At 39.4% G+C, this 20098-nt stretch overlaps 1 protein-coding gene across 1 annotated transcript in view; it reads right to left on the bottom strand.

Moving 5' to 3' along the window:
- hmgb2a (high mobility group box 2a) overlaps positions 1–20098 on the bottom strand; it is a 228958-nt gene that overhangs the window by 45752 nt on the left and 163108 nt on the right. The window lies entirely within an intron of this gene.

Here is a 20098-nt window from a genome sequence, read left to right as displayed (position 1 = left end):
TGACCATATTTAAGGCCGTTAAAGTCATGAACTTTGTTCTGCAGAACAAACTGCAAGGTGTTAGGCAATCCCTGCCATGGTACACCAACATAACACCAATTTACAGGCTTGTTTCAATCTGAGGCGACTAGCATGAAGTGACTGGATAAGTAACATGCATCATTACAGAGTTAGTGAATGTGATTTTTGGACAAAGCAACAATGTGTATTACCATCTTCAGGTTCCTGAGCTTTAATATAATAAATAATGCTCTGACCTGTAACTAAACCTGTGCAAGTATTTGTGGTCATGGATCTATAACAAGCCATTCAAAGAGCTGATGAGGCCTTTTACCAAAAGGTAGGCTACTTTGAAATAATAATAATAATAATAAGCTGACTTCATGAAAGCTATACCTCTGCTATAATGAAATAAGCTTGCAAGAGACTATTAATTAGAATCACAGTGTCATGTTTACGGTATTTAAAATGAGAAATCCACTGTACAAAGAAAACTGATACTACAAATGATTGTTGCCATGAAATTAAAGCATACCAGAGAATACTGAATGTAAATTACAGAGTTAATATCATCCTTCAGATTACCACGTTTTCCAGTGCAATGAATATCAATGTCTTTAACAAGTGATTTTGCACACCTACGCAAATGTTGTTAATTGTGAAATTGTTTTCCACATCACAAAACCCTATAAACACATATGTCTTTCATAAAGTGACTTGGGCTTTTTCTTTAGTATACTGTTGTAGTTTTAAGTCTGTTCTATATGCAGTAGCTTAGCTAGCATCCATCAAATACTGGCACTCTTAGTGCGTTTCTCATGTGGAGCAACATTGTTCGGTATCTTAAAACAGCATAATTCGCCGGTTTGCATGTCGACTGGCAAAACGTTTGACAAATTCGTCCATATCAAGCACTCGTGCCCTTCTTGCTTCAATACTTTGAATTCCAAGGTTGCTCAAACGGTCATTGTCCATTGTTGTTCTCAGGTGAGACTTTATCAGTTTTAGGGCAGAGAAACTTATCTCACATGAGGCACTGCTAACTGGTGTGACAACTGCAATCTTCAAAAGCCTGAATAGCTCATGAAAAACATCTTTAAAAGGCTCCAGAAAAACTACGAACTCAAGAGGTGTAGATGGCTTTATGACTCCATTTTTTTCTTTTCTTTCCAAGAGCCTCTTGACTTGATGGACCTCATGTTTCAGGTCTTCCAAATTGGAATCATAAGCTTCTGCAAAGACAAACAAGCTTTTCTCATCCAGAAAAGTGGTGCTATTAGGGTGCAGGGCTTGAATACCTTTCATTATTTTGCAGTTCTTCTTGGAGAAGCGCCTCTGTAACTCACTGACCATGCAATCTAATATGGGGTAGAAGATGCTTTGACGAAAGCTATCAATATCAACTGGTTTATTCCTACGTCCACCCAGTGTAGACGTGATTAGGGAACCATGCAGTCGAGAGCTGGTCTTCTGTTGTCTCTTTTGCGCCATTTGAACACTTACATTGCATTTTTGGCAAGTACTCTCCACCTCAGTCCAGAGCTCCTCAAAAGCATCCTCATCTCTATAGTGTTGCAGTGTATCCAGTAGGACATCCACAAGTTCGACTGCTCTTGCCAGGTCAAAAGATGGTGATTGCAGCATGTCTGACAAGAACTTTGTGTCCATGAGTATCTTCCGAAAGACTACCAAAAGTCCTATGAATGTCAGATCAATCTGTGCAAGTAGACCCCGTGCATCGACTGCCCTGTCCCCACTGCTCTCATGTGTGATGTCCTGAAGAACACGTATGACCGCGGGAAGACTGTCCATCAAGTTACGACAGGCTGACTGCCTACACGCCCACCGCGTGTCACTGAGACGCTGAAGTTCCCTGGGCTTTGCCTCCTCCTTGATTCTGGCAGAGACACCTGAGTGCTTGCCGCTCATTACAGATGCTCCATTGTAGCCTTGTCCCACCAGATGGCTTCTGTATTCCAGGCCATACCTTTCAAGGCTAGAGATGATCATGTTGGTCAGGCCTGCTGCATCCAATTCATCAGCTTGTTGGAAGTCTAAAAAACTCTCATGAACAGCTCCATCATAGTAATATCTTAGAACAAAAGATAGCTGTTCCTTTTTGCTAAGGTCCTTCGTTTCATCAGCAAGTACACTGAAGACCTGACTTTCTTTCACTTCCTTGATTATGTCACTGCGTACCATCTCGGCCAAACAATCAAGAATTTCATTTTGAATGACGTTGCTCGTGTATTTTGCATTGCCACTTGCATTCATGCGTTTCTGTATTTGAGGGTCGTGTTTTGCTATTTCCTGCAAAATTGCTAAGAAATTGCCTCTGTTAAGCGACCCCTCAGATTCTCTATGGCCTCTCTGCGCAATGCTCTGAGTGGCAGTTAGCAAGAGTACATCTGCAACAGTTTTTATGTATTTACGGTTCTCTTCTATTTTCTTTTGCCTGTCCTTATTTATGGCATGGAGCATGGAGGAATTGGTTTCCATAACCCTTGTATGTTCCTTCCATGCATACATAGCACTGGTATGTTCCTTGGACTTTGCATGAAGCTTAAAGCCAGCATCTTCATACAAGGCTTTTTTCCAATGTTAGAAACCAGACATGGAGGTAAACGCAGATTCAGGAGCATTTGGGAGGGAATAGTGACGGCACGCATAACTAAAACTTGAATCTTGGCTTACTGAGTATTCCAACCATTTATAGGACTGGTACCATGTGTCACTAAACGACCTCATCCGGTCTCCTTGGAGCGTCCGGGGGAACGTCTTCAATCGCAGCTGGACAGGACTCTCTGCTTTGGACTGTGAAATGTCTGGAACGGTAAACAAAATGTCAAAAATAAACTACTAATCTATAAACAACAAGGATCAGTTTCACTATGTACTGCTAATGACCACATTATTTGCATAAGTTTTTTCCAAGCCATTAAATCATGAAGCTGACAACATATTGTAGTGCCCTCCTGAATTATTGGATCCTTGATGAAAATGAGCCAAAGAGGTTGTAGAAATTAACACAAGTAGAAGCCTAATGAGCAATTTTTGTGCTGAGAAAAATTGTAAAATTTTATCTTAATAGAGAGGTTTTGACACAAATATTGCTTGTGCTTTTTTATTTTTACAACCTTTTTGGCTTATCTTTACCAAGAATGCTGATACTTTTGGAGGGCACTGTACAATATAACAAGGACACACAGTGTCATAGATGCGAAGCATTCTCGCATAGATTGAACTGGTCTTACACAAAGTGTCATGCCTGTGAGCCGCCACTAGGGGCAGAGTGGCTAAGTGTGAGTGAATGACTGAATAAATGAATGAGCGAGCGAGTTAGTGACATTGCCAGTCATAGAGGTGCTAGAGGTGTCAAGTCCATAAAGCTTGTGCACTAATGGAACACTTAAACATACCATTGGGTCCATTGGGAGCAGCATAAGTTGGGGCAGATGGCGGGGCTCACTGGTGCCTTCTTCATGGGTGCTGTCCTCGCCATCCTCGTCTCCAGTTTCAACGGTCACATCTAACACATATGACAGCATTTAATTACTTTCTGCTACGCTCATACCCAAATTATAAAACTTTTCACCTATCAGCCAATTTATGTATTTATTTATTTTACAAGAAATGCAATGGTATAATAGCACAAGCATACATAGGTTACAGTTCCAATCAAAATTATGAAACCTGCACTATGTAACTTTTTCATGGAAAAATATTGCTTCTTTAGTCTAGTCTAAGTCCTTCAGTCGTAGAGTTGTGCTGAACAAGAGAAAACGCTCCTATCAGCGACGCATGAAAACCCATACAAACATTTCTGGTTGGGCATGACTAGTGGCGCTAAATCTTCTCTGCAAACAGGAAATACATGAGAGCTACGTGAAAGGCTAGTATCATTTGTAGAGCATAAATGTGAACAACACTATTTAAAAACAGTGCACAAAGTTAACTTGCTTTAAGATTTTTTCCCCCTCTGTTTTCTCTTATCCTCCTCGTCTGTCGTGAAAGTTACATAGTGCAGTCTTAACTCTATGTCTATTGTGCAGTAAATTGTGTACCATCTCCAAGCAATTGTTGGGCCACTGATCAGTGCTGTGCTCTGACCTGATACTGGGTCTTGCTCTGTGCTGTTCTGTATCTGACCTTGGTCCTCATCTGACCTACTTGGTCTGACCTGACCCTGGGGCTCTGACTGGGAGTTTGTTTTTAAAAAAAATAAGTTTTGGATGTCTACCTGCGGTAATTTTCTTTTCGACATGTCTCTTATCTCAGTCGTCCCTAAACAAATTAATATACAATGTCACAATTCAGTAGTCACAACTGCTAACATAACTTTTCACTGCAGATCACGCTCTCGGGTTGAGGGCTATTGAGATCTCCAGACAGTCCAAATAACTCAAGATAATTTTCATACTGTCTGTTGCCAATTTTTACATTTTTATCTTGATGTGGACTGCCTTCCTTGTATCACAAAATAGATGGAGTTGTTCATAAGATTTTGCTAGCAGCTCGTTATGCGCTGCGTCCTGACATTTGATGTGCAGGTAAATAGTTATTCCCCCTCCTGTTACCAAAATTCACGGCACACCGGTTGAGAACCACTGGTCTAATAGCTAGCTAACCACTTAGCCTAGGCCAAATAACATAGGCTACAGTGTCAACATTAGCATGCAAACTAATTTCATCTGAGCAGCAGAGCTGACAAGAGCAAAACAGTTTAGAGGCTTACAAATTGCACTTACCATTTGTAAACTGCACTGAAAAGTTGTGTCCTGCTGGGGTCCCGGTGCTTGCACGTGTTGAGAGTGGAACAACAACAAACTTGCTGGCCAAACGCCCTCCCCACAGCGAGTTGGAAGCCAATGACGTGGCAGAAATTTTGGGGTGGCCAATCAGATTGTAGGGGTGGCACTGGCCACCCCGGCCACCCCGGCCACCCCTTTAAAACCGCGCATGGTTGGGTTAGCCAAAGTGTATTGTCCCAAAACAAGACACACAGATGTGTGAAAATGACATCCTTCTTTATTCTATTCTAGAATAGAATACAACTTGTGTTACTTTTTGTAGGGAATGTCCTCCTACCCATGTGGGTAATATTAATGTAAGGAATATGGGTCCTTTCACACAGTGGCACTCATTATGAAGAGTTATCAATTTTCATAAAGTGGCACAAATTGTAAGATAAATATTCCTACAATGTCTAAAAATCTGTCTCATATCAGTCTCATAAAGTTAACTATCAATTGGAAATATTAACTAACAATTGAATAATTATTATTGAAATTTCAATATTAATAGTTCATCTCAATTAAAATTCAATATTATACCTTTGGTTAACACTAAATTAACAATATTGATCATCATACTGTATATACTTATAAGTCTTGCTGTATTCATGTATGCGTCACTGGGGTGGGGATGGTGGAATATTCACAGGCTGGATGTGGGCCGGTCTGGTCAAAAAGTCCAGGGCCATTTTCTTGTCCCAGTCCGTCCCTGGTCTCAACAAATGAGCCCTTGATTGTAGTTGGGAAGGTTGAGTAGGAGGTTTTCCTGAAGTCAATGGCCATATCTTTAGTTTTGTGAACATTTAACTTCAGGAAGTGGTTGTCACACCACTCTACAAAGTCCTTCACAACTGGCCCATGATCGACCTCTCCATCCTGGAGCAGACTGATTAAAACAGTGTCATCGGCGAACTTCAGGAGATGCCTGTCAGCGTAGTTATTAATAAAAAAGTAGTGTGTCACTAATTGTTACTTATTTCTATTTATATGTGTAATAAAATATTTCCAGTCTTTTCAATTCAGTTTATATTTTTATGTATCATCGTCTGACTTAGATATGTTTAATTCATGGAATTAAAAAAAAAAAACAAGTTACTAGACAACAATGTTGTTAACATTTTTAATAGGGAAACAATCATAGATTAGATTAGATAAATAATAATTTAAAAAAAAGCAATATGGCTAACAATAACATTTTAATAATTTATGGATTGTCTTGAAAAAACTGCAGCAGCCGTGTGTTGCTCACAGACATGAACATCCCTTTCCTGATCAAAGTCCTCTCTGGAGGGTAAAGCAAGTCATTATAAGTTAATTACAAGTCTAGATAACAGTCATTTCTTTTTAAAGGCACTGAGCAGGATTTCCCCCCTTGAAATAGCAGAAACTCATCCAAAAATTATCCTACTCAATCATTATGGCCCATTGGTAGTCTGTGACAGTGTGTGTGTCTACAGAGAGCCTGCCTTCTGCCTGGATTTACGTAGTTCTGAATGTTCGGGCGTCAACCTTTTGGCAGCAGGTGTGTCCGGCTGCAACCAAAACCACTGCTAAATTATATCTAAAAGCCACGCTGGCTACGGTAGCCATTTGAACTCTAAAACAGAGCAACTGGTCAGAGCTAGTGTGTATTGTGAGCTGGCAGCTAGCAACCGTTAGCGTAGCTTCGTTGTAGTAGAAAAGCTGATAGGTAAGAGTCACAGGGTGACGAGTGTGTCAGGAGCCCCTTTCCCCTGTTTCGGCACGTGGTTGATTGGCACACACGTGTGGGTGGTTTGGGGGTTCTTCCTTGTCTTCCCATTTAGGCAGGACATGCCGTTGGAGAAGCAGGCTGGAGGCAACGTGAAGCTGAGGTTCCCATAAGACGACTGCTGTTTCAGCAGAGAGGGAGAACCGTGTCGGGAGGAACTTGGGAGACGGCGTGAGCGTGGTGTTGTAACAGACTGCTGTCGGCAGAGAGGGTCTGCTGTGACCGGAGGAGTTACTGCGGCCTAGAAACACGAGGGCTACGACAACGCCGGGGAGGCCACTGACCGCATTCCTGATCCACGGTGTACAAGGGAGAGGAGGAGGCCTTGGAGGATAGTGGAAGGGTGGGGACACGTTCCACCCTTCCTCCAGTTAAGTACCTGTCCCGTTCATCTACAATCTTACATCGGGTGTTGCAGACTTCACCTAGAGGCGCAAGCATAGTCATCATCACCCCTCCTATTGACTTTTAATATTTTTTTTTTTTATCAAGTTTGGGGTTTTAGTATTCATGTCGTGGTAATACGGACTGTCAGTGGGTTTGGACCGGGTCTTATTATTTATTTTGTTTGGGTTGTTGTGGATTTAATTTTGGTTTGAGTTTATTTGGTTGTAGTGTTCCTTCGTTGAACTCCCAAGTGTGTAGTGGTTTATTTTTGGTTAATTCTTCCCGTCCAAAACCTACTAGTACGTCCTAACATTCGTTACGTACCTAAGAGACTGAGTCAACAACTAAACCCTATAAAACTGTGGGGGTTGGGCCTTCCTAACAATATTCCTCGTTTGTTTTATCTGAAGCTGTCGGGAGTCAAGTCTCCGGGTCCGGTTGTCTAAATCCCCGCCTGCACCTTCCACTCGGGATGCCGGTGGACATTGACACGACACTGGACTAAAAGCTTATTGTTGTTTGTTTTTTTTAGAGTATTTTTAACTATTGTCATTTTAAACCATGTTGTAATAAAGGGTATTGTGTCTGTGTAGTTGCTCCCCAACAGAAAAAGTGTGCCAGTAGATTGTCTTCCTTCACCCCGTGACATAAGCTAACCGGCACCTACCTTTCCCCTTTTTAACCTCCCAAAAGCATGTTCCACTACTGCCCTGGCACAGCTTACCCTGATGTTATATCTCTCTTGATGAGGAGACGGCCTGCATGTGGTTTTAAAGCCAGCTTTGCTGAATCACCAAGTAAAATGTAGCCCACATCCTTTGAGTCAGTGAAGGTTTCCAGGCTCATTTTCCACAGGGTTCCTACACCTTTTCCAAAGTCAAATTCAAGCACTTTTCAAGCATTTTCAAGGTGCATTTTCAAGCTTTTCCAGCACCTTACAGCTGTGGTAAATTACATATTTATATACATATATATATACTCAAAATGATTATTTCACTTCTTCATCACATTAAATCAGATGTTATTGTGCTATATTTGTGACAGCAATGCTGTAACGATTATGTAGTGACCATTAATACCAGAGATAGTATTAGTGGAAATATACGGGATGTTTTTCTTAACAAGTATTGCTACTCCCCTGGCTCTCGCATTAAATTTAGAATGATATATTTGGGTTATCCGGTTCTTCTTAAGTTTGTAACACTCTTTTATACGATGGTGTGTTTCTTATAGGAATATAATATCTGGTTTAAAGGTTTGGAGCTGTAACCAATCAGTTGGTGAAAATACATCTCATGAAAAAAAAAAAGTGCTAATATGATGATTGGGGTGATCTCAGGTTGGGCTGGAGCTGCATTACGAACGAGGGGAGAGGGATTTAAAAAGAAGTGGGCATTTAGGAGGCAGGAGGGTCTACTGAAAGATAATATGGAGCATTATGGGGTGGAATGCTAAATCACCGGAGTGTCCCTTTAACCACAACAATGCTCTCTTCTGTGGTTTTCTCCTCCGCAGAACTTTTAATCACTGATACCTATAAAAAAAAGATGAAAGTCTGACTGAAGAGTCTCTAGCTCATGTATAACTACCACAGCAGTCAGTGTTACAAACAAGACAACAGTGCCATCAAGTGACGACACTAGAAAACAGCAACGTGTAGAATCAAGATTTGAAGAGAAGAAATAAAAGAGTTAAAATATTACATTAACTAAGAGAAAAACATGGCAGGTGCTAGAGGGTAAATGTATTGCGTGTTATAGATTTGAATGTTCTGACATTTCTTATTTAAGGAGGGTGTTCGATCTGTCCAGATTTGGATTCAGGATACAGTTAAAATCAGTTTAACCGATACAGTTAAAATTATTCATAATTTTGGTTGTTTATAGCACAATAACATCTGATTTAATGTGATGAAGAAGTGAAATAATCATTTTGAGTATATACAGAAGGGTGACAAATTAAAGGAAAACACAACAAAGTTTCATGTTTCAAAATGTGTCACCTGTTTGTAAGTAGACTTGGCATCCTAACCTTGTTGAACCAATATAAAACAATCACTCAAACACCACTAGACAAATAACTTCAATTTCAATAAACTCTTTACTGAAAATGTGCAAAATAAGAGAACATTAGTCTTTGAGGTAGGCAGTCAATCAGCTCCTTGAGCCTTTTTCAATAAAATGTATACAAAATATTGTGCAAATCAAAACAAATCAATGAAGCTTTTCCAGCACCTTACAGCTGTGGTAAATTACATATTTATATACATATACAGAAGGGTGACAAATTAAAGGAAAACACAACAAGGTTTCATGTTTCAAAACAAAATGTGTCACCTGTTTGTAAGTAGACTTGGCATCCTATATAACCTGACTGAGCCAATATAAAACAATCACTCAAACAACCACTAGACAAATAACTTCAATTTCAATAAACTTTACTGAAAATGTGCAAAATAAGAGAACATTAGTCTTTGAGGTAGGCAGTCAATCAGCTCCTTGAGCCTTTTTAAATAAAATGTATACAAAATATTGTGCAAATCAAAACAAATCAACTTGAGTTGATGTAGTAAGTGCCCTTCATCTCCTTAAAAAAAAATCCTCCTCCATTCTCTGCCTTCTGTTCATCTTGCTTTAGACATCTTTGGTCATCAAAAAAAATAAAAATAAATTGAATGAATGAATGAATAAAGAAGATACTTCTGCCTGGCAGCAGCTGCAGAGAGGAGTCACTATGTGTAGGCTGTTGAGCAGCTCTCCAACACGCAGCATGAATAACACACTGGGCAATCAATGAATGTTCTTTGAAAATCAAAACAATACCAATAACTTGAGTTGCCGTTGTAAGTGCCCTTTATCTCCTTGACTTGAAAAAAACTGCATTGAACAACACAAAATAGTGCAAAATATATAACTGGCCTATCCAAGGTTAGGCCAAATAGGGTAGGGCCTATTAGGGAGTGTCCTTCAGTTCCTTGAGTTTGTCGGTTAGCTGTTTCTCCACAGTCTCCAGACTTCTTTCCTTTTCTTTCACAGCTCTTCGAAGGCCATTGGACTTTGAGATGAAGCTCAGTTTTCCTTGTGACTCAGCTTTTTTTGCACTGGCATCAGCAGACTTCAGGAGGACCCTCATATCCTCCTCCATTCTCTTTTTTTTGGCTTTAATCTCAGTTATCTCCTCCATTAGTTTTTTCCTCTTCTGTGCCTTCTGCTCATCTTGCTTTAGACGTCTTTGGTCATCAAGATACATGTGATACTTCTGCCTGGCAGCAGCTGCAGAGATGAGTAGCTCCTTTGTGTAGGCTATGTTGAGCAGCCCTCCAACACTCTGCACATGGTCATGAATAACCCGCTGGGCAATCAATGAATGCTCTTTGAGGTTCTCCACCATCACCACCTTGTTGACAGAAAACCCTCTCTCAACAGAGGCTTGACCATGTGAAAGGATCAGGACGAGATTTACTACCTCCCATAGATGGCGCCACTCTGCTTTGTTGGATAAATGTTCATGGTAGAATTCATCCAACCTTCCACTTTCTGGGTTGAAGTTCCTGAAGGAATCTGACACTGACATCAGGTTGTGGTCATAGAAGTGACCAAACTCCTTCAGAATCTCATCACAGGATTTCTCTTCAATGCGGCCAGTTTCCACAAGGAGCCACAGAACAGTGGTGAGTTTTCGGGTGCTTACCTCTTTGCTCTTGAGGAGCACCCTTGGATCCAGAACAGACAGGCTTCTCACAAGAAGATAATTGAGTGGAGCCTTTTCAAAAAGCATGGAGACCATCTTCAGCAAAAACAGCTTTGCACTCCAGCCTCAGCCTCTCAGCATTTGAGTTCTGCTTCATGTGCTCCTCCAGGGCTCGCTCTGTGACAAATCCCACTCTCAGTTTGGTGACATCCATGTGGTTGACTGGGTCAGCATAGTCAACTTGCAGAAGCTTTACTGTGGTAGTTGCATTCTTCATGACACTGGGCTTGATAAACTTCTCCATTAGACTCCTCAGCATATTGGTGAGATCCCCACTCATAAACGGCAGCATGGGTTTGTCGGTCTGGTATAACTTCAAAAATGGTGTGATTCCCCAGCCACCATTAGAAAGAAGTTGAGCTTTGCTGGGAAGAGGTTATCTTGAACAATCATCTGAGCAGTCTTGAAAGACTTAGTAGATAGTTCTGTTACAGTTTTCGTTTTGGCAGCATTGATGTACATTTTCAGAGAAGGCAAAATCTGTAGTGCACGCTCAGCCACCTCCACATTTTCCAGCCATTGATGACTACAGAAGTCAAGAGGGAAGGATGAGGAACCAGTGACTACTGTATAGTCCTCCCTACGAGCTGGAACATCCTTGAATAGCCATTTAAGGCTTGATAGAGCATTTCCCAGTTCCCAGTCTGTGGATGCACACCCTGCTCTGAAGGAATTGTGTAGTATATGCAAACCACAACTTCCTACATTTAGCATTTTCTTGCCTGTTCTTCTATGTTTTGCTGGGCCAGGGAGAAGAGCTTCCAATTCACATTTGGGCCATCCATTGACAGCTGAATCAGGTTTTGGAAGCCGATATCCGAACACACTGTCTCAACCTTCTCATACATTTGTTCTGCGGTGTGATGACCCATGAAAAAAGATGTCAGATACCTCGAGCTTTCTTGATTGTCATTCCAGAATCTCATGTGCATGTCAAGCTGGCATTTCTTCATTTCCCAATTTAGACTTTCATCAAACAGAAGTACATATCCAGACTCTTTCTTGGCTTTGGTCTTCATTAGGGAAGAGAAATGAGGAGCTATCCCAAATGTGGAGAGGTATGCCACTTTGTCCTCCCCACAAGTAAACTGCTTGGCTATGTCACTGTCAGGAAACATGGTTTGGAAAATGTTCCCTATGTTCTCACATACCCTCACTGGTTGCACTTAATTTCTTAATATTGATTTTAATAATGGCCTACACTCAGTACACACCATAAATTCTACCTTTACAAAGTTTATAATGTTCAGTTTTTGTTCGGGAATGTGTAAATTTAATTATATGTTTATTATTGAGGTTGTAGTTTGCAGTGGTGTTGTACTGGACTACATTATATTGAGAGGTGTTTCTAATTTTTTGTCCTCCCTATTTATATACATGAGGGGGGCAGAATATTAGAAACACCTCTCAATATAATGCAGTCCAGTACAACGACACCACTACCTCAGTCAGGGATGCGAACTCATGGAGAGTGAAAAAGGTGACAGATAGCAGGGCAGACACAAAACTACTCAGAAATCATTCACCTTAAGTGCCCTATTTTGGGATCAAAAAGGCGACTGTCACCTAAAGGTGACTAGTTTGCATCCCTGCAAATGCTAAACATATAATTGAATTAACACCTCTATGACAGTGTCAAAAAAACTGAACATTATAGGCATCATCAGTGGTGGAAGAAGTATTCAGAACTTTTACTTAAGTAAAAGTAGAAATACCACAGCATAAAAATACTCTGTTACAAGTAAAAGTCCTGCATTCAAAATGTTACTTAAGTAAAAGTACAAAAGCATTAGCATCAAAATGTACTTAAAGCAACAAAAGTAAAAGTACTCATTATGCAGAATGGCCCATTTCAGAATAATACAGTATATATTATAATATTGAATTATAATTATTGATGCATTAATGTGTAAGCATCACTTTCATGTTGCAGCTGGAAAAGGTGGGGCTGATTTCCACTACTTTATATACTGCTGGGTAGCTTACAGTAATCTATAATAATGCATCACAATTTATTAGTTGATTATATTTTGTATTAATAATCTGAATCTGCAAAGTAACTAGTAACTTAAGTTATCAAATAAAGGTAGTGGAGTAAAAAGTACAATATTTCCCTCTGAAATGTAGTGGAGTAGAAGTATAATATATATATAAAGTAGCATAAAATGGTAATACTCAAGTAAAGTACAAGTACCTCAAAATTGGACTTAAGTACAGTATTCGAGTAAATGTACTTAGTTACTTTCCACCTCTGGGCATCATAAAAGTAAACTTTATGGCAGAACAGTTGAATTGGATTGTAGTATAGTAGTAAGAGATGATGACAGGACAACAAGGGGGGAAATGAAGCGGAGTCTAGTTTGCATTTCCAAACTACGTTACCGCTAACATTATTAGCTATGTCATTTAAAGGTAATGTTAGCTGTTACGTTACATATTCCATAAATGAACGTGCCGTAATTGACATGCAATACTAGTACTACCATATTGTATCACCCTCGATCCCTCCCGAAAATCGACTATCATTTATTAGTCGCAGGCTAATAAATGTCTTTAACGTTAGCCTAATCGAAAATTCCCTACTACGGCTTACCTTTTACGTGGCTCAAAAGCGCAGACTCTCCCATGGTGAAAAGCTGCAAGTCCTTTTTGCAGACTTTACAGAAGGCTGCTCGAGGATTTGGTCCTCGTTTCAACCATGATTTGTATTTTTCGTTTTCAAGCCAACGCTCATTGAAACGGCAACCTCCCGGCATGTCGTCTGTTAGCCTCCCACTCACTGTCCCATCAGAGGGCACACATCAAAAAAGACTGACACACATGCGCAGTGGCAAGCAAGGCTCGAGCAGAGTTGTCTTCATTTTGTGCGAAAGGCAAAAGCAATTACGCTCTCTCTCTCTCCGACTTATTTTATTTCTTTATCTAAAAATCGATCTATTCAGTCAGACAGCGATTTATTTAACGTTACAATTTCAAGCAGTTTCAAGCACTTTATTCAAAATCCAAGCACTTTTCAAACCTTGAAAACACCACATTAAAATTCAAGTGTTTTCAAGGATTTCCAGCACCCATAGGAACCACGAACAATAGATACCACGGAAGAGTGAGACAGCAAAGTCTTTGACAACTCAAATTATCATGTACATTTCCACTGACTTGTTTTCCTAGATATATTCATCTGTGGCACAGAGTGGGAAGTTTTGACAAATCTGTTATGAGCTGGCCTAATGCTGCAATTCCCTACATTAGAATAAATCAATAGTAAGAAAAAAAGAAAATCAAAAAAATCAAGTGCATTATGTCAAGTCAGCCTGCATTTTTTCAAACCCTGCCTACAGTGCCCTGTGTAGTTTGGTACTCCTTGGCAGACATTTTGTTTGTGTCCATCAGGACTTTTTGGGCAACCTCAAACGTGAGTTTCAATCCTTTTGGGCATTTCAGGTTGAGTGCATAGATAAGCCCGAGCAGCATGGCAAAGGCAGATGGAACTGAGGACAAGTCGTTCAGGATTTACACTCCCTCGGTGACAACCCCAATATCTTTGGGTGGATGTAAAAGATCTTTGTCTTTCCTGACAACAAAGATGGCCAAGGTGGCCTGCTGGAGATCTTCCTCAGCTTCCTTCTGTTGTGAGACTTACTCTTCTTGTTCTCTCCTGACTAGATCTTTGCTTGTGTTCTATTAAAATCTCATGAGTATGTCGCTTTGGATAAAAGCGTAATTGTAATATTCAGCAAAGTATGAATAATGTGTTTGACACAAATATTTGTTCATTCTGAATTGGAGAAAACATGTTCAACTGAAAATAACTTGAGCAGCTTTTCTCGTTGAACTCAGACATGAAGGGGCGGGGTTTGTTTCAGTTCCTCAAAAAATAGTTTCTTGTCATTTACTTCTCCTAGACATAGATCATATAGATAGTTCATATAGATTTTGACCATTTTCTCATACTTCTGAAATTCTGCTCCTGAGAAATACGCCTTGGATTGTCTCACTTGGTATATCATGCTTCTCACTTAGCACTTTCATTGTGTTTCTTAATATGCACTCATTCTCCTCTAAATATCTAATGGGTCAGTAAGGAGCAACATCTCAGAAATCTATCAGCAATCTGTGAGTGTAGCCATCTACAAATGACATGTCATACTTTTATTTGTTCTTACAATGAATCAAACAACAATCAAACATTTTGGAAATCTTGTCGGGCTTCAACTGGTCTGGAGTAGGGGTTGACCAATAGTGGACGATAAAATAATTATGGAGGAGAGGAAAAACAAGACGACAACGATTAATCAGCTAATTTCTTTGCATTAACAACACTGAAAGAAATGTCAAACTTTAGAATTTATTCACAAATTGGATTGAATATCAAAGTAACACTAATAAACAAAATATGTCATACTGGAACAGTATGCTACAGCTTAAATGAAAGATAGAGTCAAACATCCATTTGACATACGACAGGTTTCTATACTATGCAGTCTTTCCCCCCAAAAGAATATTTGTGAAGTATAAATTTAAATTGTAAGTTAGTATAGGCTAACAGACTGATGATTTTATTTCTGTCACTGTTTTATTTGTTCACAGCCTTGTCAGGGGCTTTGTCATGCCATGGGCTTCTGTGAGTCTGCTGCTGGATGATACTGGATGGCTTGGTTTGCACATATATACATACACCAAGCGTCAGGGTTCAAGGGCATTTGTATTTACTTAAATAACAGAGATGCATCAAAGTAGTATGCCCTACATGTGATTGCAATAAATCTTGACTATTTATTTCCCATTTGATTTCCCAGTGGTACATTTCCCGACCTGAATTACTTTGTATGGCTGCATTTGTGTGTACCTAGAAGGGGTGTGCCTGAAGTAAACTGTGGTTAATACCTAGTGAAATTGTTGTTGCTATGCTACAGTCAATCTTTTGAGACAGTGTTGTTTAGCTTTATCAGCAGTTACACAAAATCAGAAAACAAGTGGTTATCGCCTTAATTGGTGTGATAAATTAGCAGCAGTTGTACGGTTTTCAATTTGGGATAGAGGTGATTTAGACTATGCCAACAGTTGTGTGCTGGGCTTGCTAACTTCCCGGTAATGTTATGTGAAACAGAGTGACACTAAACAAGTTAGCAGCATGTATTTTAACAAAAAAGAGGATTGAGAGCCCCTTGTTACATTTAAGTTGGAGATTTTACAGAAATATTGAGGGACTGGCAATACTACTTTTTGCCCTAGCCACAAACTTGATTTTGAGACTTTCAAATTACCTTGGTAGCTAGCAAAACTACATGGCATGCTTTCAGCAAAGCAGAGCAGCAGTGGTCCTGTTAGTAGTCACTAATTTACTAGTAATACCGCCATGTAACCCACTGTTGATGATAATAAAAAAGAAGAAAGATTCATTGGAGCACACGGACAGTTTGGCCCTGTATTGAAGGTGCAATGATTTGATGCTACTGCATCTTTGTCCATGTGCTCCAGTAAATCTTTCGTCTTTTTTGCTGCTATGTCCTGCTCCTGAGAGGCACCGGACTGCCTGTTTTTCTTCTTAAGAGGCGGATGCACAGTGGAAACTCCTTGTTGATGATGTTAATAATTTGATAATTATATTTTCCTACTAATAACTTTCATTTACAATATCTAGGACATCGATTTAGTGTGGAGCCTCCATGCAAATAGTGAGACAGGAACGTAAGGGAATGCCACTATTTATTTTGAACACCAGAGGACGCATGCCCATAATTTGCCACCATCAACGCTCATATCCACCGATAACCAATTATTTGTAACTTTATCGGCCAAACCGATAAATCAGTCGATCTCTAGTCTGGAGTCTTGAACCCGTTTACACCACAGAATAATCTGACCAACTGTTGGGAGTCTTGAACCTATTTACACTACAGGATAATCTGAATGACCGTTGGGAGTCTTGAAACCGTTTACACTACAGGATAATCTTACTGACCGTAGAGCCCAACTTTTCCCCTTCAGCCCCAACTCACCCCGGCAGCTGGTCAGATTATCCCATAGTGTGAATGGGCTCAACAGTCCCACCAGGATTTCGCAGAGTTTTTTTGTGATTATTGCAGCCAAAAATGCTTGATTTTGCTGCAGCTTTTCTCAAAAATTGCGATACAATTTGCGAGGTTTTATGTGCTCTTTTTGCGGTAAAATTGCGGGAATTGGGAAAAATTGCAAGCAAAGGAAAAAAAAATTGTTTCTCTCTCTCTTTCACTCACTCACGCATGCACGCACACACACACACACACACACACACACAGCCTCGCCCTATTCTCTCCCACTCTCCGGTTAAGCTATTAACTTTTCCAAGAGCTTGAATTTTGCACTCACCTCGATTCTTGCTGCTTTTGTTTTGTTTTGCACGGTCTATGGCAGTCATTTTTGTTGGCAGGTGAGCTTTGTTCATCTTCCACCTGAATGCGCACTGCGATGACGTAAGTTACCACGACACCGAATGCGACAATTGGTCCAAATCACAAGCGGTCTGTTGATTTGGCCATTTCATGCGGAAAAGTTGCATCAATTTTGCAAAACTGCAAGCTCTCGCAAATATTTTCTTGAATTTGCGTTAATTATTGCGATCGCAAAATCGCAAGTTCCTGGCGGGACTGGCTCAAGACTCCTGACAATGTCGGGTTGGTCCAGTCAGGCTTAGGATCAGCGTAATAATCGTCTAGTGTAACCTAGACTTTAGTGTTAGTGTCTGTCACAGTACTGTCACAATATGGGGGCCATGAGAAGCATTCATTTTGGGTCCTTAGCCATGGCTTAAAGCAGTATTCCACTTAGTTTTAACATGGGGATTATTTAGCACTTGGCCGCAATGAAAACCAGAATATAAACTAATCACCAAGATTGGATGCAGCTGGGACGAGTTTGTAGTACTGCCCATTCATTTGAATGAGGCCACGAAAATAGCCTGAAAACTGACATTTAACATGTTGATGAACATATTCAACAACAGATCCTGCTTTTAAGACAATAAAGCAGTCCTGGGTCCTTAATCATTTTGTATTTCTATTCTTGGTTTACACTAAAATTAGTATTTAAAAACAAAGTAGATCCAGTCTCCCAAACAGGAACTATCTCTCCTAAATGGTATTCTCCGCTATGTTCTCTCCTAACAATAAAAATGCTATTTGGCAAAATTATGTTCTGAAACGTTGGACTCACAGTCAATTGAAAATCACAGTAGTGGGATATGTTGTTGAATCTGTTCAAATGTAAGGCTATTGTTAAATGTTACATGTAAGGCTATTTTCTTGGTTAAGTTAAAATCTGTTTTCATGGTGGTCAAGTGCCGAATAACCACCATGTTAAAACTAAGTGGAATATTGCTTTAAGAATAAGTCTTAGTCACTAGTGAAGTCAGGATACCAATTTTTTTTACTTAGACACCAATACCAGCCCAGGTATCACAGTCTTGACTCTAAAATTATACCATAGAGAAAAAAATCAAACCTTTTCCAACATGAAGAACACATAGCTATTAACTTCTTTAAAAATATAATAAGGAACAAGGACACTCTGTATTACAGTTTTTCTATCACATAGTCATTGATAGTTCTTTTGAACAGGCGGAACTAAAACAACAAAAGTGTTTCCTGTTAGACATTTTCTGCCAGCTTCCCAGGCTCTCAAATACCAGCAGCAAACTAGCATGGTCATACAAAAGCAGTACACGAGTATGGTGTCATCTGGAACATGATTTCTTAGTAAAAATGTAAGGCAAACATAATCTGTCTGTAAATAAACACGTTTTTACAAGGATTTACATTCATGAGTGTGAATTTAATGTACATTAAAGACAGTAGATATGACATGAAACACCACAAAGTAGAGCACGGTTTCCTGAAAAACTAATATTGCACTGTTTTTCACATTGGGTACTACAGTACTTATTCAGCACCAGTACTCCATGTAATACTAATAGGTTTGTAAAAAAAAAAAAGAAATATGAGAAGGAAATGTTGGAACCTCCAGGTGGCTTAGCATGTACTTTCTTGAGATTGAATCTGCCTTGTATCTTCAATCCTTTCTGTTTCTCCACTTCTACTTTCTACCAAGCAGAAATGTCTTTTTTTTTTTTTTATGGAGTCTTATATATATTGTGAAGGCATTGTCACAACAACACTGGTATTTAAGGTCTGCCATCTCACCCTGCATCAATCAGGGGTGGGTTCAATTTCAATTCAGTCATTACTGATTTTGGACTTTCTTCAAAATTCAAATATTGAAAAGGTTTTGACATGACAAGGTTGTCATATTCAATCTATTAAAGTAATAAATAAGAACGAGTGCCCTGTCTTTAGAAAATGAATTGCTCTCCCCAATTTGAATTGGTTGAATTGAAGGAGAAATGTCTGTACACAGTCGCTTTAAAATTTTTCATAGATTGACCCGTTTCCACATTTAAAGGTGCCATGTGTAGCATTTTTAAACATCAACATATCATTGTCAAATTAATTGTGATACCTTAGTGTAATTACAGTAAACAAATGAAACCATGGACGAGACGATTAGTCTCTATCTCAAGCCATTGATATTGTTAGTAGTAATGTTTCTCACAATTAAGACCACATTTCCTATAAACTCTGTAAAGAGGATATTGTTATGTGTTGTAAGGCAATCTAGCAAATTTTCTGCAAAATCTGACCCAGTAGCACACAGTCTAAAATGCAGTATAGAAGCTGCCAATCTTCTCTGCAATGGTCTTGTTTGTTTATGGTAATTATACTTATGGCTCAAAATTAATATCATGATTTATTGATGTTAAAAAGTTGCACATAGCACCTTTAAATGATAAATGATGAGAACATAGACCCCAAAATCCCTGGGGTGCTCCACACTACCACTTTAACATACACTATGTTGAGTGATAGTAGGCTCCATGCTGACACTTTAGCATACGTTGAGTGAGTGGAGTGACTAGCATTATACAAAGTAAGAAGAAGACTGACCTTTTAGTAATAAACAGTTATTAGTGGATCTTATATGGCCTGTAAATTAATTAATTAAAAAAATGAAATACCAATTAACTCAATACAGCTGATGTACTGGGTTTTATGTTTGAAGTATTTCAGGTGGGCAAATTTATTAATTCACTGCACAATCATTTTTAGCTGCACACAGTCTCCCATCGCCTCACTTAGGTTTACCATGGGTAAACCTATGCGGTTCTAATCCTGCGAGACTCAATTTAGCACTACCATTTTTTTGTATTTCCTGTCATTTTTACCAATCTCCAACACAAAACTGCCAGACTTAACTGCATATAATTTAAAATTATCATTTAGTTACAATTTCTCATTTTGTCACTTTTGACATAATGCTAGTGGCTTACTATCACTCATCATAGTCAATACTAAAGTGTTAGCATGGAGCCTACTATCACTCAACA

The sequence above is a fragment of the Centroberyx gerrardi genome, chromosome 3 (assembly GCF_048128805.1).
Source record: "Centroberyx gerrardi isolate f3 chromosome 3, fCenGer3.hap1.cur.20231027, whole genome shotgun sequence".
NCBI lineage: Eukaryota > Metazoa > Chordata > Actinopteri > Beryciformes > Berycidae > Centroberyx > Centroberyx gerrardi.
This window is presented reverse-complemented; position numbering and strand designations above follow the sequence as displayed.